The sequence below is a fragment of the Python bivittatus genome, unplaced genomic scaffold (genome assembly GCF_059951505.1).
Source record: "Python bivittatus isolate LINGU-HERP-01145 unplaced genomic scaffold, Pbiv_v1 ctg000220_np1212, whole genome shotgun sequence".
NCBI classification, from domain to species: domain Eukaryota; kingdom Metazoa; phylum Chordata; class Lepidosauria; order Squamata; family Pythonidae; genus Python; species Python bivittatus.
In genome coordinates this window covers 41,394,453-41,415,055 of record NW_028277048.1, presented here as the reverse complement: position 1 = coordinate 41,415,055, position 20,603 = coordinate 41,394,453, and positions in this window count along the sequence as shown.

The following is a 20,603-nucleotide window of genomic DNA, read 5'->3' as shown; positions in this document are numbered from 1 at the left end:
GACTAAAGGGTGTCTGGAGATCCGGCCTGACTGCTGGCAGCCTGTGGTGAGGCTCTTTCATTTGGGAATCCTTGGAAGAAGGATCTGCCAGGGAGATTTTGAATTACGCTCAAACATGGCTGCTTGTAACAAGGGGCTGTAGGTATCAGCCAAGCATTAAGATCATTCACCATTATATTTTAATATTTTTAAAAAGAAGCCACTTGTATCTTTATACCTTCTATAAAGGCTTCTCTGGGACCAAGATGAGCCTCCTACATTCAAGATGACCAGCAGAGGCTGCTAAAGAGTGGTACTGGAATTTGTGCCAAAACACATTGCTGTTTGCCAAAGAATAGGTCAGCATGGGAGCAATTATGCTTGTTCTTAGCAAATATTTAAAAAGGCAGACTCAAGGAATAATATGTAGAGCTTTACTCTTTAGCTGACAACAAACTTTTTCCATATATCACATAGCTGCCTCCCTTTGTTCATTTACAGACACGTGGCTGTAAGTGACAGGGAGGTCATCAAACTGCAGCAACACTTTACACATGGTGCAGGTGAAACCCATTATTCAAAAGTAAGCCAGTCTCTACAGCAAAGACAGCTTCCCAAATGGTGGGGAGAGAAGCGGAGGAGAGCAGCTCTTCAGCCACTTGGTGGGGCTAGCAGAACTGGCACCAAGAAAACCACTTCCCCTGTTTCTCCCCTTCTCTTTCTGCCACTGGTGGGTGGCAGGAGAAGAGGGGTGCAGAGAAGCAGGGGAAGCATCCTGTGCTGCCAGTTTTGTGATCCCACTGAGGGAGAAAAGTGACAGAAGATCTGCTCCCCCTGTTTTCTGGGGAAGGAAGTGGGACCTGCATCTTCTCTTGCTCTTCCCACTTCTTCTGTCACCCATGAGTTGGCAAGAGGAGTGGAAGAGATGGCATTGGGAGAGGTGAAATGGCCTGAAAATCAGTGGCCAGGAACTCGGGGGAGGCCTACTTGCAGCCAAGAGGCGTGGAGCCAGCCTTGCCTCAGTGTGATGTGCTTTGGGCAGACTGGATGGCAGAAGAACTGGGAAAAGACCACTTTAAAACTGGAACAGAAAAAGATCATCTCAGCCTGCCTTTTTTGTGGGGCGGGGGTGAGTTGAACACAACACTGTCTGTTTAGATCCCAAGAATCCATTTAGTGAAGCATCACCAGCCTATGGTTAGTAGGTTGTGAGGAAGAACGCTTTGGGATGTATCTGTGCAGCTCTCAGACTCATTCTGAGACTTCGTGTAGATGCTGCCTACCCTTCTGCATGTGAAACACATCCCGTGGGCAAATCTTCTATTGCTGTCTGAACATGAGGGCTACCAGAGAAGGGCTGCAAAAACTTGGGCAATCACCAGATGACAGGAGAGAGACCCAGACCCAGATAGCTCTTTGCGGTCACATTACATGCTAAGCCACACAGCCTGTGTTTGTGTAATACGCTGAATTATGAACTGAATAACTACATTTTAATTTAGTATTGTGTAAACCAAGCCACTGTGATCAATTTATAATTCAGTGGATTGTGTGAAGCCAGAAAATTGAGTTAATGGAGCAAATCATAGGCTCAGTTAGTGTGGGTAACTCTGTCAGGTGTGCAAACAGCCACAGAATGGGTAGGGAAAATGCTCACATTGCCCACTCACTCATGAAACCGTGTATTCCTTAACAATCAGGGTCAAATGTGAGTGACTGCCACTTCAGTTTCTGGAGTGCTAAGGCCCAGTATTCAGGTATGCCCTGTATGCTACAGGTTTTGCACAATCTGCTACGTTCTTGTCTTCCTGCCCTGTATGTGCTGTCTGGAATGGACTTTCACCTCTAAACTTGTTGGGTAGTCAAGCAACAGTGGAGCAAAAGCAAGCTTAGTATCAGTGCCTGGTGCTCCCTGCAGGGGACTCTATCCTCCCAGGCTCTCCTTAGTATACTGTAAGAGCTCCATCTTTAAGTAAGTTGGGAGACTTTTGAAACAGTAGTTCCACACCTCCGACAGAGTTTGTCATGTAGTTACAGTCTCTAACAATGGGCCATTTCAGGAAGCTGCATCCCCAGAGAATAGGAATCTCAAAGACCAGATCTCTCTCTCTCTCTCTCTCTCTTGTCTTATATAGCTGCCTATTTCATACACAGTAAACCTAGGTGGGTCACAACAAAACCCATAAAACTATCATGCCATCCTTACAAAGGAACATCACACTTCCCACCCATAACATCTCATCAACTCTACATACACTGGTTCATCTCCATCCTAGCCCAATGCCTGGGGGAAGAGTCAGGTCATCTCAGCATTCCAGAACACTGCGTAGGAGCCCTCAAGATCTCAGGTGTGAGGCTGTTCCAAAGAGCCAGGGCAGTTACAGAGAAGGCATAACTCCAAGGTCCCACCAGATGACAATCTTTAAGGGAAGGGACCTGGAGTATACCCACCCTATCCAGCTTGATGGGACAGGCAGATACCCTCAGGGAGAGGTAGTTAACCTGCAGATAACCTGGGCTCATGCCATTCAGGGCTTTAAAGGTGAAAAACAGCAGCCTGAATTGCACCAGAAAGAGTCTGGGAGCTAGTGCAACTTGCACAACAGAGGTGTAAAATGGGCAAACTGCAGGATGCCCTGAACTACATTTGTTGCTGCATTCTGGACCAGTTGTAATTTCCAAGTGGTCTTTAAGGCTTCACAAATCCGTTTGATCAAGGTTGAAATTGTTTAAAAACTTAGTTAACTTTTATATATCTGTAATTATTGTTGTATCTTAGTTTTTTCCTTTTTTTGTTGTTTTGTTTTTTGTTTTGCATTTTTATGTTTCCAAACTTTTTTTCTGACTTTGAAGTTTCCCAAAAGTAAACAGCTTTGGAAGCTGTCAAGGGAGGAAAGAAGAGTTTTCAGGTAACAGATTTATTTGGAGCTCCATCTTCAGCCTTGGAAGATAACCTGAATTATCCTAAAGTACCTAAGAAAATGCCAAGCCCCATACCAAGCCCCATACAAAAGGCAAGACCAAGGAAGCAATCATTATACAGATTTCAGTAAAGTGTCTTTTTTGCATAGGGCAAATACAGCATCTTGGAAACTAGGAATTTCCAACCCTCATTTATTAGCAAATTCATTATGACATAGCCTCTCAGGTTTTGAATAATTTTCTTCCCAGGTTTCTTGCCACCAAGACTGACTTGCAGTTTGTGAGACAAGCTACCAATGGAATTCCCTCCCTCTCTTGGTTGTTTATGTTGAATGTTTCTTCTATTACTCCCCCAGCCTTCCCCCATCTCTCACAGATACCTTCTCAAGAACTATATACCGCTATATAGAAGTTTGATGTGATTGACTGGGGTTAAGGACAGATCATGGACAGAAAGAAAAACATTGTTAATTGAATTAGAGCAACTTTCTTTGCAGGTGAGAACTCAAAGAGTATGGGAAAATTATGGCTTTTTTGGCTGAAACCCAAATTTTTTGTTTGGGTGTGTGCCTTCAGGTCAGTGTTAACTCCTGGTGACTGCCTGGACAAGTCCCTGCAGTTTTCTTGGCAAGATGGTTTGCCATTGTTTGCTTCCTAGGGCTGAGAAAGAGTGACTGGCCCAAGGTCACCCAGCTGGCTTTGTGCCTAAGGCAGGACTAGAACTCACGGTCTCCCAGTTTCTAGCCTGGTGCCTTAACCATTACGCCAAACTGGCTCTTAAGAAGAAATAAGATACAGTGGTACCTCGGTTCACGAACTTAATTCGTTCCGTGACTCTGGTCGCGAACCGAATTGGTCGTGAACCGAATCAAATTTTCCCATAAGGTTCAATGTAAATATGGTTAATCCGTTCTGACCCCTCCGAATTTGGTCGCCAACCGATTTTTGATCGCGTCCCGAATCAAATTTCCCCATAAGGTTCAATGTAATTACGGTTAATCTGTTCTGAACCATGTGTTTGTTTTTTTTAAACCGCAAAAATATGACACAAAGTACAGCACGAAGAGAGAGGAAGCTAACCTTGCTCGACGCAACTTCTGGCATGGAGGACAGGAAGGCGGGTGGGGAGGCGGATATTGCTTGGAGGGAGAGTCCCCCTCCCTACAGGAAGCCGTGACCACGTGTCACGGGAGGGAAAATGGCCGCAAATCCTGTTCGTCACCCGATCCGGCGTTCACAAACGGAGGCAAAATTTTGCAAACGGAGCTGTTCGTGAACCAAATTGTTCGTGAACAGAAGTGTTCGTGAACCGAGGTACCACTGTATATTAAATTATGGATAGTCAGGTCACAGCATAATCTTTTCCAGTTTCATAATGCTACAACTTGGGTACATTGATAACATTTGTCCATTTCTCTGTGTGCATGTTTGGTTCTGGTGCTAAAGGGTAAAAGTTTAATATTGTAGAAGTGGGGTTTTTTTTTTTTCCAGATTCCCATACACCTTCTAAATTTACTGAAGAGAGTTGGAGGATCATCAGGAGTATTACACTCGGTGAAATGCAAATAACGTCTAACTGAAGTTGCCTTCATTCCTTGGCTCAACACCATAGCCTTAAAAGGGTTAAGAAAAGCCAGAAGGAGTGCCAGCTGCCCCTCCTTGTCACTAATCTGTAGAGAAACTGTGTGTACAAGATACCCTCATGACTTGTCTGCCTCACCTTCATGCTCCACCCCAATCAGTGCAAACACCAGTAGCGCAGGGAAAGTTTTTCAGGGTAATAAGCAGCTTTATGTTTCCTACAGGACATAGAGACACCTGTGTGGACAGTTTCTCACATCTCCAAACTATAAACATGATCTCCAAGGAAAAAATTGGTAGAAAGATGACCTTTTTAGTCTTAGGTCTGTTGAGGAAGCAGTAAGTTGCTTCTCCCACTGCTGCAGGAATCCACCTATCTACCTAGTTTGCATTCCTGCTGTAGCTTCTGAACTTTCTAATACATTTTCCTGTATTAGTACTATTCCTGTTCTCACTACAAAAGATAAAGAGTGTAACAACAGCTGGTCCTGTGCTAGATTATGCCCCAGGGAATGTTAGTAACAAATTCCCTTCCTCCTGTTATGTTAAAGGAAGTGTCCTGTCTTCCTGATGCAAAGATCCAGGATGTGACAGACAGGCTAATCTGACCAATCAAACCTACTGACCGTTGTCCCTTTCTTCTGTTTCATGTTGGAACAGATTACACTGCCAGAGAGAGCCCAGAACAAATATTGAGAGATTGTGAGGAGCTAGGCAGAAAGGCCAAAGATTTGGAGTACAGGTGGTATTTTTGTCCATGATTCAAACTGAAACTCGTGGCCTAAAGGAATAGAAGATTCTGGAGGTAAACTGCTGGTTCAAGGGGTGTTGTTATCAAGGCATTTTGGATTCCTGAACAATGGTCAGGCCCATCTACAGGAAGGGCTTCTAGCAAGAGATAGACTGGGAAGAATGTCTTTGGAAGACATCTTGTCAGGACATCTGGAGGCAGAGGGAGATCAATACCCAGAACTACACTCGAGGCGTAAGCCTGAAGGCAATAAACCTGACAACAAGAAAGGAAGTGGTAAAAAGGAAGGGGTGATCAGGAGTACTCTAGGAGATGTAGCAGGGAAATTTAAGAAGAGCATTACTAAAGGGCTCAGATGCTTGTACCCCCATGCACAGAGTATGGGGAACAAACGGGGAGAACCTGAAGTAGTGGGGAAAATTTGATTTTATTGCTATTATTGAAACCTGGTAGGATGGAACTCATTATTGGAATATAGTACTGGAAGGATATAATTTGTTCAAAAGAAACAGGCTCAACAAAAGGGAAGGAGGGATTGCATTATACATTAAAAAATGACTACACTTCAATGGAAATTCAATGACACTGTTTGGGTCCAGCCAATCGACCCTAATTACCAGGTTTGGGACTTGGTGCGAGGTGAATAGAACACCAAGACGAAAATCAGACTTTTTCTATTCACTTTATTTTACAGCTCTAAACAAACTGGAGACTCCCAGCTAATGGAGGGAGTCTTGATTACAGATTTTACATAGCTTATATACTTTTTTTCTGCAGGATGCACGTGACAGTTTAAACAAAGAAACCGGTTAACTTCTTACAAACATCTGTTTCACCAGGTCACTGTGACTTAAACCAAAAATGGTTTTTGTGTCCTTCACAACATCTTCCTGCTATACATTAATTATTACTCATTATCTATCTTAAATTTATCTTAACCCCAACCCCCTTCCCCTTATCCTATCAGGAGAATAACATTACAGGCTTATAGATCTTGTATGTTCTGTCAGTTGCCCAAGCCATGACCCCTTATCAGACTGACCACAGCTGGTCTCTTCCATCTCTGCTATAGGATCAAGGAAATCACAAATCATACAATTATTTTTATCTTCAAGGATACAATGAAATCACGAAATAATATAGTTATATTTAAAGCTTAAAGACTACAAAAACAAGCAAGAGGGTTACAAGGAAACCATAAAGCACATAACTATCTTTAGAAATTGCATAGGCATGTCATTGGGAAGGAATACATCACTCTCAAAAAGAACACTGAGTACAGTTTCTATCACAGATGCACACATTCTCATATGCCAGCCCACCACACATGTCTTCATATGCAGGTTCAACTTCCACATACTCAGATTCACGATCAGATTCAGCTCCCATGCCCATTTCTACAACACCATGGGGGGAAACCCTGATGAAAGCATCTGGGTGAATATTAAGTGAAAAAGAAACAATAATGACACTATTGTGGGTCTGTACTACAGGTTACCCAACCTTGTGTTAGATATAGAAATAGATAAAATCTTCACAAATCAGAAACATAAGGAAAAATGCCCTTGTGATAATGAGGATTTCAACTGTCCTGACATCAACTGGGAATCAAACCCTGGGGCAAGTGGGAAATCCAACTCTTGGCATGCCTTGCAGAAAACCTAATAATCCAAAAGGTGGAGGAGGGAACTAGGAACCAGCTGCACTGGAGTTACAGTACTGACAAGGAAGAAACCGTTGAGGAAGTGGAAGCGACCATTCTAGAATTCACCATATTGCAGATTGGGAGAACCGAAGGAAGTCAGATTAGTGTTCTAAATTTCAAGAGAGGTGAGTGCAATTACCTAAGGAACAAAGTAGGAAGGATTCCATGGATGGAAATCCTGAGGGGAAAAACAGTTCAGAAGGGTTAGAAAATTCTGAAAAATGATAATATTAAGGCCCAAACATTAACAATATCAAACCAAAGAGAAAGAAAAATGGAAGACAACTGAAGAGACCAGTGTGGTTACAACAGTTCAACCAGAAGGTGACTAGGGTATGAGTGACCATGAGGAGAGCCCCTCGATCTAGAAACGGGCACAACCGGTGCACAATATGAAGTTGTGCAAAGGCCCTCCCAGCCCTGACTGCCACCTGCTCTTTGAGCAGGAGTCATGAGTCTAGGAGGACCCCCAGATTGCGCACGGGGTCTGTCTGGAGCAGTGCCACCCCATCCAGCACCAAAGATGCACAGTAGAGGCACATAGGAAGAGACAGTTCTGCTGTAGCTGCACCGTTCAGTTTGCATCTGAAATACTCTGTCCAGTCCTGGTCACCACTACAGTATACAAGGAAACATTGAGGAACTGGAAAAAATGCAGGGAACAGCAACAAAGATGGTGAGAAGTTTAGAGGCTAAATCTTACGAAGAATGATTGCAAGAACTGGGTATGTTTAACCTAAAGAAGAGAAGGCTAAGAGGAGACATGATAGTGGTCTTCCAGTCCTTGAAGGACTGTTCCACAGGCAAGAGGATGTGGATATACTGTATTCTCCACAGTGCCCAAGGGCAGGACAAGAGCCAGTAGGTGGAAGCTTCACAGAGAGAGACTTAAACTCAAAATAAGGAGGAATTTCCTGGCCACGAGAGCTGTGGAACAGCCTGCCTCCTGGAGTTGTGGATGCTCAATCCCTCCAGGGTTTCAAACAAAAGTTGGGCAGCCATTTGTCTGGGATGGCCTGAGGATTCCTGCCCTTTAAGGTCCCTTCCACCCCATGATCCCTCCTCCCCCCTTCTGAATGCTTAGCATGAGTTGTGCACTTCCTAGAAGCACCACAGGGCCCTTTAAGAATGCTCAGCAGCACTTGCTATGTGGACAAGTCGTACCAGAGGAGAAGTGGCTGGTCCAGAAGAGCACATCTTGAGTCCAGGGGCGCTGGTTCTCAGGCCCATCTGAAAGGGTGTTGATGCAACTATTGGGGTGTTGAGTCCCCTATTGTGGGGGAGGTGGGCAGGGGAGAAATCCAATAAATAAAATAAATAAAAATAAATAAACTATGCACACCTTGAAGAGACACACCCTGAAGAAATCCAGGGAGCCTGCGTGTGAAGAACAGCAACACGAATGAAGATAACATTTGTTTTAGCCCTGGAATACAAACTACTGAAAACTGTTTGCCAGGAAAAGAAACCAGAAAAGAGAATCTGGGAAAATAAGGATAGTGGTAGTATACTGAATTTTGCCATGGAAGCAAAAAGAGCAGAGGTGTAATCTGAGGTTACACTAAACTACTTTGGGTAGCTGGTATAAGTTATTTTAAGTGCCACTTTGGAGTATCTTTAGTGCTCATCTTCTGACCCATCTCATGCAGCCCTCAGTAATGTGGGATTGGCAGGGATGATACCAAACCAAAGGGGCAAAATTCTCTACTTTCATTTTAGGTAGCAATACAATCCTGCAAACCAGCTACGTAGTGCAATGTGTTATTCCGGCTGAGCCGACTGTTTCTTCTCATCATTGCTTGCCCCATCCATTTTCTTCTTCTCTCCTGACTTGTTGCGTGCAGTTTTAAAAATATCAGATATGTAGCTAACAATGCAACCGTTATGAAAAGTAAAATAACCCCCGTGGCTCTCAAAAGGAGTCAGGCATGAATCTTGACCAGCTGTTTTGTTCTGCAGCCCTATTACTACGACTAGCCTAATACCTGCACATACAGAAGGGGAAATATTTGTACTGGCTATCTTAAGGTAGTGATAATACACAATAATGTCCTGGTTCAATGGTGAACAGGCTCTGCAGGTCAAAGCACGCTTCCTAGTGTGAAACTTGTTTTGGCTCAAGGGCTACTTTGGGTTGCTGGGGTTTTATCCTCTAAAACCAGGTGAGGCTACTTTTCACTATCTTTCATTTAGATTATTTTTATTATTTATTTTTGAAAGGTGCACTGACAGATGCCCCATGGTCCCTGGAGGCCAGAGGGTCCTGCAAAGGAAATATGGCTGGTGGTGCAGAACACGTGAAGCAAGCTCCTTGCAGCTGACAGCTCAGATTTGATTCAGCTGCTGCGACCGCTTTGTGCTTCTCCGCAGTGATCGAACTGGTACAATTTCCTGGTCTAGCCAAGAGAGGGCAGAGGAGGTTTACCAAAGCAGTAGGATTGCTTGTGCTTCGTGGTTGCTGGGTTTTTTCTTTTTTCTTTTTCGGATTAAAGCACAAAGTTGCATCAGGTTGCATCCAGCAGTTGTGCATGATTTGCTGAGAGTAAGCCCCATTAAACTTAAGAGAGCTGACTTTGGAGTATGCAAATGAGGAGTGCACCAGTACAGGAAAACACAGCGTGGCTCTGTTCGCATGACAGACTGAACCACGAACTAACCAACTGCATGTTAGATGACTATCTTATACAAATCCAGTCCCTGTAGTTACTATAGTTTATTTTCAGTGAGTTGTGTGAACACAGAAACTGAGTTAATTCAGTAACCTTGAGTTCAGCTAATTATGCGTAAGTGTGTGGTGCAAACACAGCATAAGAAATGTATTTAAACGTAAAAGTACGGTCACTTCTGTTGGTCTTGATTCCTTAGGACTTCAGGGACATGCTGATGTGGATTTCTTGGCAATCGGACAGAAATGGTTTGACATCTGCTTTCTTCCAGATTATTTTTTTCCCATTTCCTGATGGTCTTCCATCCAAGGACTAACCAGGTCTGACCCTGCATAGCTTTTCCAGATCAGCTGAAGTTTTATGTTCATAATTAATTCTCCCTAATTGTTTATTAAATGTTAATTTATTTGCATTTTCACAAGCAAGTCTCAGATGGTGCTGCTTCTGTGCTTTTAGGAACAGCCTGATCCAGAAATCAAGCATATACATTTTTCCTGGCTGAAGCTGAACTGATGGGAAAAACGTCACCTGTTAGTTTTGACAGAGCAAGCCTAAGAAACATAGATAAGTTTCTAGGTCAGGAACTGGCTGGTTTCACACAACATTGCTTTAATGTGTTTGGCTAGTTTGTGACTTAGCGTACTACGGGACCCAACCATTCGAAATTACGATGGTGGTGCATGAAGGGGATTTATGACCAGTCCTTGAAGTTGAGGTCATCACAGTGTCCCTGTGATTACGTGATCACGATTTGGGTGCTTGGTAACTGGCTTGCACTTACGACGGTTGGAGCATCCTGCGGTCACGGGATTGCCATTTGTGACCTTCCCTGCCAGCTTCCCGCAAGGGAAGTCAACCGGAAAGCCGGCAGGGAAGGTTGCAAGTTGCTCTGGCAAGTTGCTCCCACTCCTGCCACTTCTTTTCCCAAGGAGAAAGCTGTGGTGCCCACCCCCAATCCTTGCTGCACTCGCACTGCGCATCCTCCGGCCTTGCCACACTCAGGCGATGCCACAGCACCTCTTTCCCCCACCCAGCCATATTTCATAGCACTCACCCGCCTGCTAGCGAGCTGCCTAAGGAATGGCTTGTCGTAACTGGGACTTGCGACTTCCTGCCAGATTCCCCACTGACTTTGCTTGATGGAAGCTGGCAGGAAGTCGCAAATCCCAGTCACATGAGGTCCTTGTTTAACAACCCCAATCCTCATTTAATGACAGCAACGGGGATTGCCGGGATTGCCACTGCTAAGTGATGCAATCATGTCATGTTGCACTTTACGACTGCATCACTTAGCAATGGAAATTCCAGTCTCAGTTACCATCATTAAGCAAGGGCTACCTGTATGATGTATTTTATGAACTGAGGCAATTGGGGAAAATTTATTAAACAATGATTCAGCTAACCATGGGTAATATGTCATATGACCACAGTCTCCCTGTTCTCTGTCTAAAGATTCACATCTATGTGTTACACTCAGCTTGTCATACCTTGATTGAAAAAATCTGGATAACAACAAGATGGCAGCAGAGAGATACAGAAAACTCTTCCCTCTTTTTAGCTAACTCATGGTCACCCACATTTTTGCAGCCCAACCATGGCACGAACCATGGTTCTCTACTTACCTAGCCAACCGTACAGGATGAGAAAATTGAGGAAAACCTCAGTTTGCTAGGGGACAGGCATATTTGACAGTATTTTAACAGCTTTGTGATGGCCAGCTGGTTTCCACTTCCTTTTTGTATGTGTGTGTGTGTTTACAGTTCCTGTTTTAAAATGAAGCAGAAACAGTCTGCAATGGAAGCGTGTAAAACAACCTAGGCTGGCGGGGATGAACCCTGATGAGTTTTTGCAGATAGCAAAGTGTGGTGAGGAAGGATCTACCCAAGCAAAGGCTACTGTTTTGTCTGTTTAAGAACAGTTATGTCCCTCTGGATAAACAATTGGAAAGATCTCATGGATCTTTGTTTTTATATATGATAACTGCAGCGAGACATTTATATGGTCAAAGGTGGAAAGACTCAATATTAGCTACGATGAAAGAATGGATGGTAAAGTTGATGGAGTTAGCTGAGATGGTGAAATTGACAGCTTTGATTAGAGAAAAGACATTGACTAATTATAACGCTAACTGGAAGCCCCTTTTGGACTTTTTGAGGGAAAAGGAAAAAAATGAAATTATGATATATGGATCTGATGATTCGTAAAATTAATAGATTATAGAAAAAATGGATGTTAAATTGTAATCTTAGAGTAAGAGTTTAATGTATGTTTTACTTATATCTGGTGTAAAAGAAGTCGGAAGTCATTCTTTTTTTGTCTTTCTTTTTCTGCACTTCTGCTTTCCTTCTTTCTCTTTATTCTTTCTTTTCTTCTATTCTTTTTCTTGATTATTACTTCTTGTTAATTTTTATCTTTCTGTTTTTAAAATTTAATAAAGTTATTAAAAAAAAGATGTCCCTCCAGCTAGGCTGATGGTCCAATTTTATCTATTCTGGGCTTCCCTTTATGGGATCCGCTTTGCTCCCAGGAGCAATCCAGCCAGGAAACCCAGTTTTCTTCCTGCCCTCTTCCTGCCACAGCCCAGATCTAAGAAAAGGCAAGGACACTTTGACCAATTGCAGGGAGCCAACTCAGACTTTCTGATGTGGTTTTTTTCCCCTGACTTCAAGCTCTAACCTAACAAGTTCGAGCACGTCCACCCAGAAAGGAGGAAGTAGCAACATGAGGAATTACTGGTTTAGATTTTCACAACTAGGAAACAAGTTCTGGGAATGGAGGCGGCGGTGATGGCCCTCTTGGAAGGAGAATGTGTTTCCTTTGCAAATGCTTGCTGATCAGTTGATTTGTCTGCCCCAAAGAAGAAGAATTCTGATTAATTTGTTGAAGCTGAATAATCTTCCTAATCCTGGGGTTGATCGTCACCATTAGGGAAACCATATTAAAGTACAGTACAGTAAAACAATCTGCACGTTTATCTTATCAAGAGCAGCACTCTAAACAAGCCCCAAATGAACCAAGCTCCTAATCAAACATGGGATCTTGTGGCCCAGGTCAATTGGGTTAGGGCACCAGCAGCTGCTTAGCGGGTCACAAGTTGTGTGTCTATCTCTTCTAAATGTCCGCTCTGATGATATTCTTAGTTAGACTCTAATCTTATTCATATCGTTGCGCTGGCTTTTTGAGGCTCAGACAGCACTTTTCGCGTTAATTAATAACTTCTAAGCCTGGGCTTGCCCATGTTTTAGCTTTACTTCATTATAAAGCAAAGTCAGAAGGATAGTTGCTAAAGCATTGTGTTTGTTAGGCTGATCCATTGTGCCCTAGACATAAAAATAGGACTTTGAGCTGAATTCCCTTTGACTGTTATCTACAGAAAGGGCATCTGGTAAATTTACTGTTTGTGATGATGTGTTCTAGTAGTACCAAGTCCAGCAGGTTTCCCTCCACTTTCACTGCCATTGTTCCATATGTTAACTAATGGAATGGAATTAAATGGAATAGAATCGCTCAGTTCCATAAAGTACACCCGTATCTGTGGATCACGTTAGAAATGCATTAAAGCAATGGAGGAATTTAACATCATGCAGTTCAAAGCAAGCAAATTTAATTCCAATTCACTCTATAACAAAACTTGCTATACTATTCACCACAGAGTGGTGGTTTATCTTTCACTTAGTTTAGCTTGTGTGAACATATCTTAGGATTTATCTATACACTTAAAATACCATATGACTAAGCAAAAGATCTCTTTCCAGAACCTAGAGCTCTTAACTAAAATAAAGTTAGACTATTTTTCAAGCAAAATGGCCCTTTTTATGGCACCTTGGCCATTCCCATTTTATGTTTTATCAGTGTGTTTGGAACAGTAGTGTATAATTATTTTATTTCTCATAAAATATGCTCAGAGTAGTTACACTGTACAGCAATCATAACTGTTAGGACTTTTATTGGATTTTGCAATCAGCCAGTGCAAAAATCCAGCTCCAACCATTCTGCTGAAGTACGTATCCTGTCTTCATCTAAACTTATGTGAAAAAGAATTGTTTTCACTTAGTGCCTAAAACTAGCCAATGTTGATACCAATGAACATCAGAGGAAAGATATTTCATTGCCAGCTGCTAGTACTATGAAGGCTCATTACAAGATCCAGAATATTTAGTAAGTAGAGGGCCTTCCAGCAGATCTTGTCATACTCATGTGGTTAGTTACTGATACTCCAGTTATGAAAATCATAATGAAAGTATTTGGGGTCCTTCTAGCCTTTTCAGTACAGTATATGAGTTGCAATATCTAATGGAATAATATTTTTAATAGGAATAGAAAAGGTATTATGAAGTTTCTGCTAAAATACTCTTTCATTCATATCTTATAATGCAGTGTTGTGGTGTATTATACTAATCTGTTTAATTATGTGTTGTTGCAATGCTACTGTAATTGCAAATGTCTGGTATTGCTTTTCCTCTCATTAGTAGGCATTGCCAAATCTTTTCATCTTTGTGCATACAAAACAAAAATCTCACTGCGGTTATCATATATAAAAACAAAGTTCCATTACTTTTTTCTAACTGTCCATCAGTCCCAAGAGGAAGAATTCTGGTCTCAATTGTATATTAATCTTTAAAATCCTCTGCATCAAGTGTATATATTTGAATCCAAAATTTTCTAGCTTTTTTATATGTCCACCAAGCATGATAAAATGACCCTTCTTGTTGTTCACATTTTCAACATAAATTTGAAGTGCCTTTATACATTCTAGACAATTTCTCTGGTTTCATATACCAATGGTACATTGTTTTATAAAAGTTTTCTTTAAGATTATAACATAGTATATATTTCAAACCTTTCAACCACGTATTTTCCCATTGTTCCATCTGTAGATTGTGACCAAAATGTTTAGCTCATTTTATCATACATTCTTTCACATGTTCTTCTTGTTTCAAATTTTAGTAAAAGTTTATACATTTTAGCAATCACATGTTCATCATTTGCATACAATTCTATTTCAAAATCAGTCTTACAATGTTCAATTCCATAAGCTCTTTTGTCTACTTTAAATCTTTCTGATGACTGTAAATAAGAAAACCACATCCCTCTGCCACCAATTGTTCTCTTGATTTTATTTTGTATTCCCCTTGACAAAGTTCTCGTATCTCACGATATGTTAGCCATTTTTGTTTGCCTATTATTTCTCGTTTATAAAATGCTTCTTGTGCTGAGAGCCACCAAGGTGTTTTCGGGCACAACCTGGATTTGTATCTATTCTATATTCTCAGTATGGCACATTTAACATAATTATTTTTAAAATCTACATTTACCTTGACTTTATCATACTACAAATACGATAAAGTATATGATTTGCTACCCAAATCTCAGGCCATGTCCTTTTCTAACTAAAAGTCTTCTATTTCTCAGCAATACCCACTCTTTCATCCAAACCAAACAGCAAACTGCAAAATACAATTTCAAATCAGGTAAACTCAATCCTCCTCTTTCCTTTGCATCTTGTAATACCTTATATTTAACTTGTCTTTTGTTCCCTTGCCACACAAATTTAGATATATCCTTTTGCCACTGTTTAAATGGTGCATCAGTTATCAAAGATATTGTCTGAAATAAAAACATCATTCTAGGCAAGACATTAATTTTTATCACAGAAATTCTCCCCAGCAATGACAGTTGTAGTTTCTCCCATCTTAACATATCTTTTTTTTTTTATCAAACAGCAGTTCTCATATCTGACAAAGTGATGCTTCAGCTACAAAATTCCATTTCAATAATCTTAACTAATATATTATTACAATTACTATAAAATATTTTAAAAGAGCAGTTCTACCTTTAAAAGGACAGATATGCTATCAGCACTTGGTCAGTACAAAATGTAACTATTTGGAATTGTTACATATTTTATGGAAAATTAAGTATCTTGGTGATTTAGCAACAAAGATATAAATATGTTAACCAAATTAGGACTTAACTGCCCATGTAACTTTATTTGCAAAATATCTACAAAATCGGTGATGTGGCTCTCCTTGATCATTTTTCAAAGACTTAATCTAAATTAGTATTTTTGGTAAACAAAACTTAAAAGAATCCTCATAATTTTAACCCAATAGTGATAAATAATTGGAACGGAAGGAAGGAAGGAAGGAAGGAAGGAAGGAAGGAAGGAAGGAAGGAAGGAAGGAAGGAAGGAAGACACTAACAAAAGAACAATACAGCTGAAGGAATTTTGTTAAAAGTTCCTAGTATGACTGCAGAAAACTTCAGTGGTAGGGATCTAAAACTTCATTCCAAAGATCTCTGTGGCTGTAAAATTTTGTTCCCCAGCATTTATTTCTAATTTATTTATTTATATTTTAGATTTATAAGGCTGCCCAAATGATGCTGGGGATGTATCAGTTAATATCCTCCAAGAAGGATCAAGGCTATGCCATAGCACGGTTTATAGTTAACAATTTACCTGCTTGTCTCAGCTGGAGAATAAGAAAAAAAATTACACAAGGAACCAAAACCAAAAAAAAGTCACCCCATGCTACTTTCCTATATTGAGCACATAAATGGCATTGTTTTCACCAATTGTTTCTCCCCCTCCTCTTCAGTTTTGCTGTTAAAATGTTTTTCCTTTTTATGTTGTTATAAATCGTAATACATGTATTGTTTCAATACAGTGATGTTTATATGATTAAAGATTATTAACATTCTATTATTCAGATAGCTTAGAGTACTGAGAAGAGAGAAGAGAAAAAAAATTCTATCAATATTAGTTACAATTCAAGATGTCAGTATAAGAAGCATAAAATTATTTGGCTGTTTTATCCAAAGTTGAGTATAATATTGAAAAAAGAACCACTATGACTCACATCAAAGTATTTGTTGTATAATAGAGGTTTTGATCTTAAACTTATTACTTAATATTAAGGTCTCCATTGTATTGTATACTAAGAGTGAACAAGACATCAGTTTGCTGATCCCACCTGATATGGATCTACAGTGAGGACGTTGGGATGTCATTTGGACTGGAGAAGTGTAGCCAGATGGTAGTAAAAAGAGGGAAAGTAGTTAAGGCTGATGGGGTGGAACTACCAGCGGACCACATAGCAGACATTGAGACCAGCTACAAGTACCTTGGTATCCCACAGTCACATGGGAACCATTAGAAGGAGGCAAGGAAGACAGCAGCATCCAAGTACCACCAAAGGATAAGATGGGTCCTGAAGAGCCAGCTCAATAGAAAGAACAAGATCCACAACATCAACACATATGCCCTGCCAGTCATCAGATACCCTGCTGGTATAGTGAGCTGGCCAAAGGAGGACACTGAGGCTGCCAATGTGAAGATCCGGAAACTCCTCACAATGTATGGAGGTTTCCACCCCAAGTCCAACATCCAGAGACTATACACCAGCCAGAAGGAGGGCCGGCTGGGTCTGGCAAGTGTAACCAGGTGGTGGTAGGAGCACTCGGGGCTGTTACTCCTAAGTTGGGAGAGTGGCTCCAGATCCCAGGAACAACATCTGAGCTCTCTGTCCAGAAGAGTGCATGCCAGGAACAGCTAAGATACTGCACAGAACCCTCAAACTCCCAGGCCTCTGGTAGAGGACCCAAGATTGAGGAAGACGCAAACAACCCATAGGGGTGAGAGGGGATTTTTTTTATACACACGCATACACACACACATTAGTGAAAGGAAAAATTAGATAAATGGAGCAAATTTAACAAGAATTAAAGTACCCCAAAAGTAGAGGGAAAAAAAGAAAAAAGAAAATAAAAAAGGATTATTGGGTTTCTGACTCCTCTTTTTTTATACATCTGCTAATTTGCAATATTTGTAGACATTTAGGTCCCCTTAGAAGCCAGACCATAAGTGATTATATTTGCCATACTGCATGATATGTTGTATGTATGGGAATAGTTCTTGTTTAAATTTAAACTTCTATTGTGTATATATACTGTTACTTTTGCCATTGCTGTGTATTCTCCAAGTTTAAGTTCCTAATCTGATATTGTTAGAATTGTATCTTTCTTCCAGTGTTGAGCAAAATTTATTCTCACATACGTAAACATATATTTCATTAAATTATGATTTTTTTGGTTGATTTTTTCCTAGATTATACGTAATAGGAAAAGTTGTTTCATTTAAAATTTAAATTCCAAGATTTTCTGTGTTACACTATGTCTGTCTTTCTGGTACTTTGAGGTTTTTAACACGGCCACCAAATATGATAAAACATTCTGTTTCATGACCTTTCCAATATTTATTACTGTAAGATTCTGTTAATATGATATGAACCTTATGTTCAAACTCAAAGCTTTCTATGGAAATGTTTATTGAAAACTTACAATCATTTAAAGACAATGGCCACATTAGCACTATGTTAAATTAGCACAATATGTTGAATTAAATATAAGTTAGTTGCCTTAACCAATGTTAACCCAAAGTTTCTAGGAAGTTTACCTAAAATAACTTGGGGGCTCTTTATGTAAAAAAAATCCCAGGAACATTAATTTGAAATTTGAGGAAGCTAAAGTAAATGCAAAATTGTGCTGCTTCATCTGCAATTTTTTAAAATTGTCGCTCCCCATAAATACATGGAGGGGAGGAAAGGCTGCTTTCCTCCAACCCACCTGCAGGGCCTTTGATCCTAAATGGGCCAGTTTTAATTTATTTTATCATGCAGTTATAATTGTTGATATTAGGCTACTGGGGCACCAGCCAAAATAGCTGCTTCTTGCAGATACTGGCACTGACTTCAGTTCTCTGAGTTGAGTGACATCAGACCAAATGGTTAAATACCTTACCCATAGGTACTACCAGACTAGTTTGGCATTTATGCAATTATGTCCAACACCATGTATTTCTGTTACAGTCTTTAAGCAGAAGAAAAAATAAAAGTCATCAAAAACTTTAGCAACTAAAAGAGCTTCTTCAATGGAACAGAACACACTTCCTGAGTTCACTTCCTGAGTTCATTAGGCCATCACATTTTTTACTTTCACTAGTAACTTTGCATGCTCCACTTACTAGTTCAGTTTTAGACTCAGATTTGATTCAGGATGGCTTTAATCACTTTTGCTTTAAGAAAAGGCTAGCTATATTGTGCTTATGGGAAAAGGCAATTTCTTGCACTTTCATTATTTTGTCTAACAGTGTAATTTCATTAATTGATGGGCTGATGGTGAAAGAAATTATAAAGAGCCACCATGGTCTGCATAATATTGTTTGCTTACAACAGCCAGGCTGTGAGGTGAGTTTACACATGAATTTGAGAAACTAAAAAGTAATACTTAAGACAGTCATCCTTGAACTCCTTCTTAAAAATACGACAGTGCACAATTTCCCAACTATAAAGTACCTGTATTTTACTAAAACACAGTAAGACTCTCTTTCTTATTATAGGATCTCCTGATTGAGTGAAAACTCACAGACTTAACTGGACTATCCATTTTCTTATATTTAGTTGTAAAGAATATAGGTGCATTCACTTATGATTAAACTGTACAGTACTGGAATCAGTGGATCGATGTGTAAATTAACATGGCTAATATCACAGCTTTCCCTCATAATTGTTATTCTGCACCTAGAATTGTTTCAGGTTGCTCAAGAGTTTCTCATAGTTTTGTCTTCAAAGGGCCTTTCATTGTCAAATTAATGATTCCAGTTACAAATTATAGATTTAAATAAGCCATAGAACAGCAAGATTCAAATAACTGAATTCAATTACGCTTGCTATTGATAGTTCTTCACATACTACTGTACATATTTCTGTACTAATAATAGTACAAATCAGATTACTATAACATGTTAATTTACAATTTGTGAGAAGGCAGGGAGAAGTGAGGGCCTCAAACGAACCATGTTTGCTAGGGGAGAGCGCTGTGCACCATGGGGCAGCCTTGGGGGGGTGGCAGGAGGGAGGATGGGCAGAAGGCACACTCGCACCAGAGTGGAGAGGGACGGCAGGAGGGAGGAAAGACTGCAGGCAAGAGGCACGATCGCACCAGAGTGAAGAGAAACGGCAGGGGGCGGCTGTCGGGTCAAGTGGGGATTGGAATGTGTATTGCGCTGATTGGATTCGGAAAGTGGAATGTCTGCGGTTTTGCGGTTAATTAGCGGCGCTCCGGGGCAGTAAAAAAGGTGAGATTGTGAGCCAAGCCCTCGCAGGAGGGGGAGGACAGATAGGGGGTATAAAAACCTGTCAGACCTTGCTTCGGGGTTCCTCCATTGCTGCGGGAGGGACCCACCTTTGCAAACGTGCCCAATAAAAACTTCTGTCTACTGGATAACCGAACCCGTGTCTGTCGTTTTCTGACAAAATTGGCGAGCCAGGCAGGAGTCCTCGACGTGGACCGGACTGTGGGGAACCGGTGAGTAATCGGCCGTAACACCCCGTTGAGGTGTCTCCCGTTTTCCCCGGAGTCGGGTCCAGGACGGGACTCCAATCGCCAGTCAGACAGAAGTAAAGAGGAAGTCGGCCGACGAGGAGACCTCCGGGAGGTCTGGTGAGTACAGCCTACCCATAATCTCGGGGAGATTAGCGTGGTTACGAGGCGTTGGACGCCGCAAGGGGACAGAAGAGTCCGGGACCTTCTGTAAGGTGGGAAACGTAGTCAGGAAGGATGGGTAAGGCGCAGAGTAAGAGTGTAAGGCCAGGGGCCAATGGGAAAAACGCAGTAGGGGGAATCCCCACGGATTCTCCATTAGGACAATTGTTGCAACAGTGGGAGACACCCTGGTTGTGTCCATTCACCAGGGGTCTGGAAAAACCGACCATGATAACTTTGTGCACTAAAGAATGGCGAAAATATCCACTAGTGGACCCCGAATTCCCCTACCATTGGAATCCCCAGTAATTACTGGGTGACCCAACTAAAAAACTACATTGTGGAGCATAAAATGTTAACACAGGAACCCTATGTGGAAGTCTGGTTCCATGTTCATTGGGAGGGGCCTCGACCCAAGTTAGCCAAAATTTTTGTCCAAAAAGAACAGGAGGATGAG